The sequence below is a fragment of the Felis catus genome, chromosome C2 (genome assembly GCF_018350175.1).
Source record: "Felis catus isolate Fca126 chromosome C2, F.catus_Fca126_mat1.0, whole genome shotgun sequence".
In the NCBI taxonomy this organism is placed as follows: Eukaryota; Metazoa; Chordata; class Mammalia; order Carnivora; family Felidae; genus Felis; species Felis catus.
In genome coordinates, this window is record NC_058376.1 from 143,411,792 (window position 1) to 143,423,718 (window position 11,927).

Genomic DNA, 11,927 nt, shown 5'->3' on the forward strand with positions numbered 1-11,927 from the left:
TGGCTCAGCCAGTTAAGTGTCTGACTCTCGATTTTGGCTTAGATCACAGTTCATGGGATCAAGTCCCAAGTCAGGCTCAGTGCTGATAGCGTGGAGCCTGCTTGGGATTCTCTCTCTCTCTCTCTCTCTCTCTCTCTCTCTCTCTCTCTTCCTCTCTCTCTCTCTCTCTCTCTCTTTCTCTCCCCCCCCCCCAAATAAATAAATAAACAGGGGCACCTGGGTGGCTCAGTTGGATAAGTGTCCAACTTCGGCTCAGGTCATGATCTCACGGCTCATGAGTTCGAGCCCCGCATCGGGCTCTGTGCTGACAGCTCAGAGCCTGGAGCCTGCTTCCGATTCTGTGTCTCCTTCTCTCTCTCTCTCTCCCTCTGCCCTTCTCCCGCTTGTACTCTGTGTCTCTCTCTCAAAAGTAAACATTTAAAAAACAAATAAATAAATAAACAAATAAATAATAAATAAATAAATAAAATATATATTTAAAAAAAAAACACTCCTCTCTGTTTCTCTTCGCCTTTTGGTTTCATTTTCTTTTGCTTCGGACCAACTCTATATGGTAGAAAATATGGCTGCCAGCTCCATCATTTATATCTTGAAGCATTCTCTTAGTTCAGGCTACTATAACAAAATACCATAGACTGGGTGGCTTAAATAACAAACAACCTGTGAGAAACATCTTCCCAGTAAGCTGGGAAGGCCAAAATCAAGGCTGTGTCTGGTGAGTACCTACTTCTGGCTTGTAGACAGTTACCTCCTTACTGTATGGGAAGTACATGGCTGTGAGAGAGCTGATTTCTCTCATGTCACTTCTTATAAGGGACCCAATCCCATTAATGAGGTCTCCTTTCTCATGACTTAGTAATTTTCCAAAGGCCCACCTCCAAATACCATCATGTTGGGGATTAGGCTGCAATATATAAATTATATCAATTGGGGGAGGGGGGGCGGTCACAAAACGTTCAGTCCATGGAAAACTTCTATCTCTGAAAAGGACAGACTAAAGCTTGCTTTGGTTCCAAGTTCAAAAGTCTGGACAAGCACTCTGATTGGTTTGGTTCGAATCAGTTGCCCTCCTCTGTATCCATTAACTGCTGTTAGTGGGTTGGGGTTCTGTGATTGTCACAGGGGAGGTGTCCTTCTAGACCTATCAGTTAAGGCCGTGGGCTCAAAATTATGGGAAAAATGGTATCTCCCTTAAAGTAAATTGCTAACAGTTCTCAGAAGAAAGGGTGTAATTTTTTTCCTCAGTAAAAAGTCATAGGTGCCCACTATCGTTGTGAGAAATCTGTCCGTTGGAATCGTTGAATGTTATCCTGGACTCCTCTCCCTCTTGAACTTCCCCAATCAGTCAACCAATCCCCAAATGTATCAAATTTGCCCCCTCCTGGTTTTTCCAACTAAGTTCCACTTTCTTACTTTAAATCCTGTTCATTTTTTTGCCTGAAAAATGGTGGTAGGTTTTTGGTGGCACTGTCTCCTATCTTCACCATACCTCGTATAAACATCAAAATGAACTTCCTAAAACACAATCTGGTCACACTTGCAAGATTCTCCACCACTCAGTGAATAAAGTTCCAAACCTCACGTTTAATGTGTGGTCCTTCTAAGCTTGAGGCCTCTTCTGCTCCTAATTTATTCGCATGCCAGGATTTCAATTTGCTTCTTCTGGAAATTCACCCAGATGTCTCACTCCAAAACACAAGGAAGAGGGGCCCCTGGGTGGCTCAGTCAGTGAAGCATGTGACTCTTGATTTTGCCTCGGGTCATGATCTCACGGCTTGTGAGATGGTGTCCTGCCTCGCCGGCTCCGTGCTGACAGCGCAGAGCCTGTTGGGATTTTCTCTCTCTCTCCCCCTCCCTCCCTGCCCCTCCCCCACTCGTGCTCTTTTTCTCTCTTTCAAAATAAATTAAAAAAACCATTTGTTTTAATCTTAAAAAAGAAAAACAAGGAACATCCACTCAACTGCGGAATGAGACAGCTCTGAAGACGTCTTTTTTTCTGCTGTTGATGGGGAACTGATGTTACACAGAACCTAAGGAGGAAGTAGATAGGGAGCCGCTCTGGTTTGAACTTTAGTTTTACAGACGAAATACGGAGTCTGAGCAGAATAAAGTTGCTTCGTGCGCTGATGATCAAGAGCCTAAGTCCTCTGATTCACATTCCAGTGCCCCAAATCCAGATGGAAGTGAAAACAAACCTGACGAACAGAAGGGCCAACAGGGGAGGAAGGGAATACAATCCTAGGGAAAAAAGATCCAGAAAAGAAGGAAGGGCTTTCATTTTCTGGAATCATCCCTAACCCCAAAATGTAAAAGAAAACAAGAGAAGCTGATAAAGTCTAGGGAGAAGGGGGACGTGTCGCTACACACAGGAAGCGGAGTCATAAGAAAAGGGGAAAAAGGAGCAATGGTTAGCTTAAGAAATCATTTCCTTAGAATGGGCTGGATTCAGGTCCAGGAATAAAGGGCCCAGATGGTTTTAATGATCAAACTCTGCCTCTTGCTTTCATCCGGCTGCAGCAGGAACTGTCACCAGTGAAGGGCCATATCCTGTCAGTGGGTGGCCTCACGAGCTCCCACTGGTGCCTTGGAAGTTGTTCACTGAGGCTGAGATACTTTGCCAACCCCCAAACCTCGCACCGGGAAGCCTGCCTACCCACCCCCAGGACTGCTCTGGTATTCAGCAATCTGGTGGAATGTGTGAGGGGAGTAATTCTCTCAGTCTTGGACGTCTCTTGGTCCTGTCCTTCATTCACTTTAACATATAATTCATGTTGGAATATGATTTCTGGATCATCCTAACCTCCTTGATAAAGCAAAGAATCGTCAGCGTTTGTGAGAAATACAAAAATACCGGTCAACCTGAGGCCCCAAAGGATACTTTGAACGTATTTGACTATGAGGAAAATAATTGCTAAGATTCACCTAGAAATAATTCTCTTTTCTTCTTGTTGCCTTCCCTCAACAGAAGCTGAACTATTGAGAGATCACGATGTTGAGGTTACCTCCAAATAAGGGAGTATTCACAAAAATTTTACCCCTTGATAGCAAAGCAGAAAAGTCACCCCAGTTCAGAAGAAAATCACTGGCCTCCCGTAGACTGACCCAAACTCCTTTTCCAACACTTGAGTTAACACCAGTATCATGAGACCCCAGTCTGTGTTCTTCTTTTTGTTAGTTTGGAAAGAATGACTAATCCCTGTATACTATTCTTGGACTGTTATTTTGGCCAGTTTAGGAGGAATGGATGAATACTAATAACATCCGACGTTTATAGCACGTTCAGAGTTTATAAAGCCTTTTTCCATTGACTCCTCACAGCAGTTCCCAGCTGAAGTGACTTGACCTGGCTCATCTGTGACCAAGCGATGAAGCTAAGATATAAACATGAGTCTTCTGAATCCAGCCTTCAGTTTTAACTGTGCACTAGACAGGGTAAGTAATGGTGGCCGTAACCAGCAGCCTTCACCTTCCAGTGGTGCAGTGCAGAAAAGTTGCCTCCTGTTCACAGCAGTGTGGGCTGGAGGGGGTGGGGATTCTGTTTCATCTAGTCGTGCGGAGATTCATGTTCAGGCCACCTGTGCATCACGGTTTTCCACACGTGGTCTCCAAAGCCACGGGAGAGGGAGAGGGAAGGGGAGAGGGCACACGGGAGATTTTGACGGGCCAGGCCTGCAAGTGGAGAACATCACTTCCGCCCAGGTCCTTTTGTCCAGAACGTCATCTTAGCAAGGGAGGCTGAAATGTAATTCAGCTGTTCACCCAGGCTCACAAGCCTCAGGAAAGTGTATCTGAGAGCTTTGCCCTTAGAACTTTGGTTTATCAGGCTTCCACAAAGTCTGTTTTGTTGGGGAGGCCATGTTGAATACTCTCTGGAAGTGACTTATTTGTTTTTCCTTTCCAGAGTCTTTTCCTCCTTTAAACTCCCCAAATTTCTGTCTATTCCTATTCACTTTCAGCCCTTCCCCAGAGGCTGCTTTGAGATCAGTTCAGTTCTCGTTTTGTTTAACTCTTCACCTGTGTATTTCTCTTTACCCTCACGAATCATAAGTTCTTTGTTGTTTTAAATGTTTAAATGTTAAATGTCTTTTAAATGTTTATTTATTTTTGAGAGAGACAGAGTATGAGCGGGAGAGGGGCAGAGAGAGAGAGAGAGAGAGAGAGGGAGACACAGAAGCCAAAGCAGGCTCCAGGCTCTGAGCTGTCAGCACAGAGCCCAACGCGGGGCTCGAACTCACGAACCGTGAGATCATGACCTGGGCTGAAGTCGGACGCTTAACCGACTGAGCCACCCAGGCGCCCCTCATAAGTTCTTTGAAGACAAAAACGTGTCTACTAGCACAATACTGTGAGATACATTCCCTCCAATCTCCTTCAGCAACCTTCTGCTTTCATCTAAAAAAACTCAGTGCTGCCCTACCATGTACGAGATGCTCTTGGAGCCATAGGGAGAAGCAAAGAGGAGTTAGCCCTGGGGTCTTAAGAAGCTTATGAACAAGACTAATGTGAAACTGCTACAAGGCTTGTAGAAATACAAGGCATGCTAAGGAAACACAGAGGGAAGAGACTGATTTTGAATTGAGGGGAAGGGGACTTGAAGGACCTCACTGAAGAGTTAGGAATCATTCTAGAAGTAGCTAGCAGTTACGGAGTTGTTACTCTGTTCCAGGGCCTGCCCTGCAGTGCCTTACATGTACTATTTCATTTCCATCTCATTACAACCTCGTGAGACGGCACTAGCATTGGTCCCGTTAGCCAGACTGGGACACTGAAAAATGTGTGATAAGGGACATCATTGGGACAACTGGTGAAATGTCAATACAGACTGTAGATTAGATAGATAATGGCATTGTATGAATGCTACTTTTCTTGATTTTGGTAGCGTTTTGTGATGATACAGGAGAATATTTTTGTTCAGAGGAAAGTCACCCCGAAGTATTTAGGAAGAAAGGGGCATGATACACACTTACTCTCAAATCCTTCAGAAAATAGTTATAATTGCGTGTGTCAATATGTGGGTGCACACGCGCGTGTGTTTGTGTGTGCGGAGAGAGAGGGAAAGAGAGGCAGGGGAAGCAGGGGAGAGAATGTCAAAAGCAATGTGGCAGAACATTAACAATTGGTGAATGCGGATGACGGGTATACTGGAGGTTTTGTGCCACACTTGAAATTTTCTGCAGGTTTAAAAGTTTTGCAAAGTGCAAGCGACAAGAGAAAAGACAGAAAACTCACAGAGAGCAATTCAGTGAATTGCCCAGCTCATACAGCTTGTGAATCGTGGGAAGCGGTCTCCTCCAGAATCCGCTAGCTTTACTGCCCGGGCACCGCGAAGGATGCATATCCTCTGTGTCTACTCATTTGTCTGGCACCGCCCACCTCCTCAATCCCATTGCAGCTGCCCAGGACCAACGAGGCACTTCCCTTGAAGTGGAAAAGGTTTGCCATCTGGCTGGCACCTGCTGCTGGTCAGGCAGACACTCTTGTGTCCCTGCTTCTGGATTTGGATGAAACATCCTGCTGCGGGACATGGGACGGAGAGACGGGAGACAATGATGCATCCAGGAGTGGCCCTATGGGGCCAACTGCCACCAAGGGGAAGCTGGAGAGAAGCTTGCCCCTCCTCTCTGTCTCCTGTGGCTGTGGACGACTTCAGGGTGAGAGAAGTTCCATGTGCAGAGCAGACACACACGCATGACAACCTGTGTTCAACGCAGTAGAGCATCAGGTCATATTGCTTCACATCCTCCCTTGGCCCACTGCACTTTCCCCATCCCTGCTGCCTTGGATCTGTGCCTCCCCAGTGTAGTGTGAGCACTTTAATCCTTGCCTTGGGCTCTGTTTTCTACAATGGGGCGGGGGGAGGGCTAGAAAAATAATTATGCAACAGTGCTCCTCATTTGAGCTGGGTCCCGAAGATGGGTCAGAGCCTGACAGGCAGAAGGATGAGAAAAAGACATTACAAGTAGAAGGAGTGGGCTGCAGGAAAGCACAAAGGATAGTGGGAAATCATGGGGTTGGGCAGGGGAGTGCAGACAATGAAATTAAGATGTAATAGAAGGTGGTGGGCGTGGATGCCTGCTGTAGAATTGTTGCTGTTTTTTTTTGTAAGCAGGCTTCATACCCAATGTAGGGCTTGAACTCATGACCCGGAGATTAAGACCTGAGGTGAGATCAAAAGCTGGACGCTTAACTGACTGAGCCACCCCAATGCCCCTACCTGCTGTAGAGTTCAAACATCGTTTTGTAGGCACCAGAGTGAACCATGATGACTCTTCAAGGTACGATGGATAAAATAATTGTAACAACAACAACAACAACTAATGTTTATTAAGCACATACTATTTGCTAGCCTTTGCACTAAGCATTTTTCGTAAATTATTTTCCTTAATCCTAGCCATAGTCCTATGAGATGGGTACTAATTATTATTTCCTAAGACGTAGAAAGGTTAATAAATTTGCTCAAGGTCACCCAGATTTTGAACTCCATATTGCATGCTCTTTGCCACCAGAGCTGGGTTTAGAGACATAACTTCAGGGGAGGCATGGAGGACTGGTTGGTGGTAGAGACTTTAGAAATAGAGCTGCTCTGGGGTGCCTGGATGGCTCGGTTGGTGAAACGCCCAACCTTAGCTCAGCTCATGATCTCGCGGTCAAGGGGTTCAAGCCCCGCCTCCAGTTCTGTGCTGACAGCTCAGAGCCTGGAGCCTGCTTCAGATTCTATGTCTCCGTCTCTCTTTCCCGCTCCCCTGCCTGTGCTCCAGCTCTCTCACTCTCAAAAGTAAATAAACATAAACAATTAAAAAGAAAAAAAAGAAGTAGAGTTGCTCTGAGTTGAGGATTCTGCCAACTTTCACAAAAAAGAAGCAGGGAGGAGGCGTAAAACACACCTTTCCTCCTCCACACGCAGTTTTTCCATTTATTCATTCATGGTAATAGTTACAACACAAGGGACCCTGATCTTAAAGCTGGGGATGGACCTTGCGAATTAGTGAGGGAGGTACAAATTAATCCAAGAATCACGCATCTATCATTGCAGACTACCATGTGCTCTGGAGGAAAAGCCCAGGGAGTGAAGAGGGCATATTCCAGGCATGGTCTAGCTTGGCAGACACGGATCCCACTTCGGAAAGTAATCCCTCTGCTGAGAGGCTGGGGAGCTAATGAAAAGCAGCCAGCCAATGGAAACATGGCATGTGCTAACATCTTCTGAAATTTAGTAAGTCTGCAATACGCTCCTGATTGCTTCCGACCCCTAAATCTCCTCCGGTGGTTCTCATCTTTTTTTTTTTTTTTTTTTTTTTTTTAATTTTTTTTTCAACGTTTATTTATTTTTGGGACAGAGAGAGACAGAGCATGAACGGGGGAGGGACAGAGAGAGAGGGAGACACAGAATCGGAAACAGGCTCCAGGCTCCGAGCCATCAGCCCAGAGCCCGACGCGGGGCTCGAACTCACAGACCGCGAGATCGTGACCTGGCTGAAGTCGGACGCTTAACCGACTGCGCCACCCAGGCGCCCCTCATCTTTGTTAATGAAAATGCCATCTTCCGAGTTGCCTGAGGCTAGAGCATCTTTGACTCCTGTTTCTCAGGACTCAGATGGAACTCACCAGCAGGCGCCCCTGCCTTCATCGTTGACATGCGCTCGGGGTACCATTGTTGCAGGGGTTTTTACCTTAATACCCGGGATTCATTGTCTCTCCGCTTCGAAGAATGAGAAGGTGGACACAGTGAAATGAGCAGCGGGCAGAAGTTTCTTAGAGCATAAGGTTATGAAGTGAGAATAGTATGGAAGCTCTTCTTACACAGAGGGGGCATTTGAAAGTGAATGCCCCCGACAACAGGCAAGGGTCTTTCTTTTATGGGCTTAGGTTGGCCCCTTTTCCTTCCCCCTCATTCCTTCTCCAGTTCGACCCTTATCGGCTTGAGAACTGTAAACGTCTAATCCTTCCTTTTTGATTGGCTCCTTTCCATTGTACGAGGGGTGGTCTATGGTCAAACTGTTCCTTGTGGGTCATGCATTTTATGGTCTACTTATTTTTAGTCAGGTCTTTTGCGGGTCAAATTCCTGAGGGAAACCTGAGGGGGAGTAGGTAGTTGTCCGTCCCATTCTCAAGAGGAACTTTATGCCTGAGGGAGTTTGCTTGAGGCCTGCCCTTCCCAGAAGAAATGTTTTAAAATCAGCGTTTTTTTGCCAAGCAGGGACCTTCAAGTCCTAGCCTCTCCCTTTCTGCCCACTGAATGCTATCTTTTCCTATCATACCATCACTTCCCACCATCACAACTGCTACCGCCCTGGTCCAGTCCAATCCATGCTTGATCTGTCAGCGGGACCATTGTGATAGCCTCCTTCACTGCCTTCCTTGCTTCTGCTCTTGCTCCCCATAGTCTATTCTCAACAGATCTCAACAGATCTTGTTAAAATGTCAACCACATCATGTCCCCTGTGCCCAGGACCCTCCACCAACTCCCCAGGTCAGAGGAAAAATCCAAATTCTCACAGTGACCCACAAGGCTCGTGGAAATTCCAGGCCCTTCCCCAATGGCTCTGCTCACCTCTGGGGCCCCTCCTGAAAGTCCTGTCTTTTTCTTTTGCACTACTCCAGCCATGGCAGCCTGCTCGCTGTTCTTAACAGCCAGACTCAAACCTCTGTCCTTCCTAGTCGGTCTGCCTGGAAATCCTTGCCCCACCCCCACCCTATAGCACTTCCCATCCCCCTTCCTGTACCACAGCAAACCTCACCACAGTACAGACTGTGTCTTCTAATCAGTTCTTTTGTTTATGGTCTGCACCCCACCACCTGTAGAACGTAAGCACTGTTGTGCTAACGCATTGCTGTGATGCTGGCATTGACACGGCAGACGGTAAGTAGTTGTCAAAAAGATTAAGAACTTTTGAGGGCTTTTGGCAAGGCCCTTTGCCACTGCAGAAGCTCAAGAGGAAAAGGAGAGGAGATCCTCCTGGAAGCCTAGGGCCCCCATGGATTTCCTCGGGTGTCAGGAAGGCCCCTGGATGCCTCACCTCCGGGGTAGACATTGTGATGCATACCTCAGATCCCACTTCAGGATGGGAAGTCTTATGCTCTCAGCTCAGCCCCTGCCGGGGATTGCCTCAGCTGAGGAGAGCTGCCTCTCCCAACATGGCGTCTCTCTCCCACAGCCATCCAAACCCACTGCTGACTGGCGTGGGGTGTAAAGGCCCTGCCCCCTTGGCCCAGTCCAGAACTCTGAAGGATCCTCCCATCTTCAGAACTCCCTGTGAGGTTGGCTGAGGCCCTCATTGGACCTGCATGACTGCTCTCCCTCCCCCCCTAGCTGACTGCGCTTCATTTCCTTCCTCTCCACAGATGTGGATCACAGGAGCCCTCCCCTGTCAGCCTCTGGCACAGTAACTCCATCTCACAGCGAATTTCCCAGAAGACCCAGTCTGTGACACTCCCGCCCCCCCCCCCAAATCAAGACGCCTCTCTGTTTCAGATACTGAGACTCACAAATAGTGACCCTTCGTCATTACAGGCAAAAACAGACTGTCTCCTGGAAAAGACAATTGGCTTCATGAGGGCCAAGCGGTCATTCACTTCTGAACTCACAAAATCAATGGCACGCCATTAAGGAGAAAATCCGAAGGATCTCCAAGAAGCTCTGAAGAAAGGGGATGTCATCACTGGGACTTTGGGAATTTAGTGCCATGCTCAAGTAACATAGCCGCTTTTAAGTGGGACCTCCTGAAGCTAGTTCATACCCCTTTATGAGGATGATGGGAAGGCTGTGGTCTTCTCTGTACCATGACTTCCCAAAATAATGAGGGTTAACGGAGTCTAGCTTTCAGGAAGACTCGGGTAGGGAGAGGTCAAAGGGAGCACTCACAGACGGCTGGGCATATTTCTGTGTTGTTTCAACACATCAGGAGCAAGAATTAAGTTACTCGTCCAACACAAATGAACAAAATATGTAAAGACCGTAAAATAAAACTCATGCTTTCTTAACGTCTTTGCAGCTGGAGGACACAGGAATCACCCTACTGACAGCATGTCTGGTGATCTCTAATCCAGGCCCTGCTGCCTGCTGCTGCTCTCTTCAAAAACAAATCTACGCAGGTCTTTGAACCATCCTAGATGCCGCTTCAAGATACTTTTGGCTGATTACGTAAGGACCAAACTCCTCACTGCAATACTGAACATCTTTCACAATCAAACCAAAAGTAAACACTGCGGGCTCCATTCTAATTCTTGGGACATTTTCCCTCCTCCCTGCCCCCACCTTTCAGAATCACTTTCTGTTCCGGAGAGAAGCTGGGCCCTTCCCAGCTCTTTGTTTTTGCATTTGCTAATTCCCCTTTCCCTTTTCCTCAGTTCCGCCCCAGCTTCAATGTCACCTGTCTGTCAACCTCTGAGTCTCCCCGACTCCAGCCATAATGCATTGCTTCCACCTTTGCTGTCACGCAGCACGTCGTCCGATCGCTGCTCTGACTTGTCTTTTTTTTACAATAGGAATTGTAAATTACAATAGGAATATAAGCTTATGTGCTGATGTTGTAAGATATAAAAGTACACAGAGTAGCAAATATGAATCCCTTCCCCCAAGTTTTGATTATTCAGAAGTTCGTTGGTGGGGGGTCGGAGAGGTACACAGGTGGCCATGACTTTATTCTGCGTGCCATTTAATATCTGAATATTTCTTTAAAAATTTTTTTAAATTTATTTTTGAGAGAGAGAGAGAGAGAGCACGCAAGCACGAGCCGGACAGGGGAAGAGAGAGAGGGGAACAGAGGATTCCAAGTGGGCTCCTGGCTGACAGCAGAGAGCGCGATGTGGGGCTCAAAGTGAGATCATGACCGGAGCTGAGGTTGGACACTTAACCGACTGAGCCCCCTAGGTGCCCCTAATATCTGAATATTTCATTAAAAAGTGACAGTCTTTCCTTTTCTTTGGCACTCATCATCTGCCAGAAGTACTTTTAACAGTTCATGGTGTAACGGTCTTTCTAGACTTTTGCTGCTTTCAAACATGTAAATCGTCACGTTTACCAGTGCAGTGATGGTTTATTCAAATAGAATCATACTGTTCCTATTGTTCTATAATTTTTTCATTAATAGACGAGTGGTTTCAGGTTGCAAGGAAATTGAGCAGATAGTACAGAGAATTCCCATTTACTTCCCCTCCCTACCATGGCTTCCCCTATTATTACCATCTTGTGTGGTTCCTACGGTAAAATTGAGGAGCGGTTATTGATATATTACTAACTGGCGTCCATAGTTAACATTAGGGTTCGCCCTCCCTGTTGGGTTCTCTGGGTTTCCAGATACATGATGTCACATATCCACCATTACATAGCATACAGAATAGTTTCACCCTCCCTAAGGACCCACCATGCTCTACCCATTCATCCCTACCCACCCCACCCCCACCCCCACCCACCTCAGCCACTGGCAACCACCCATCTTCTCTCTGTATTTGCACTTTTACCTTTTCCAGAATGTCAAAAGGTTGGAATCACACAGCACATTTTCTTTTCAGACTGCCTCCTGTCACTGGGCGATATACATTTTAGGCTTTTCCGTGTCTTTTTGAGGCTATAGTTTACCTTTCTAATTGACATGTTCCCCCCATATCCTTACATGCTCATGTACCTTTTTCTCTTCAACAGCTACCTACGTATCTCTTGGTACGATTGTAAAAACTTCCTTATCTTTTTCCTTCTCAAGGGACATGTGGGTTTCTCAAGTTTTTTAATTGCATATTTACATATCTTTGACTCCCCATAAACTTTGTACTCCATAACCAATAAAACATGGTGTTCAATAAACAGCGTTGCTTCTGTTCACAAAGAAGAACTGTAAACACAGGAAAAGGGTGGGTGGTGGTAACTCAAAGCAAGAAGAGGGAAGGTCCCATAGGGTCCCATAAGTAGTGGCAGAGGGGCTCAGGGGAGG

General features: G+C 46.6%; 1 long non-coding RNA gene across 1 annotated transcript; it reads left to right on the forward strand.

Annotated features, from left to right (window-relative positions):
* The first annotated feature begins 2,196 nt into the window (after nt 1–2,196).
* LOC102901468 lies at nt 2,197–10,769 on the forward strand. The gene is made up of 3 exons (XR_002745484.2): nt 2,197–3,432; nt 7,034–7,213; nt 9,343–10,769. It is a non-coding gene; the product is annotated as an uncharacterized LOC102901468 (long non-coding RNA).
* The last annotated feature ends 1,158 nt before the right edge of the window (nt 10,770–11,927 follow it).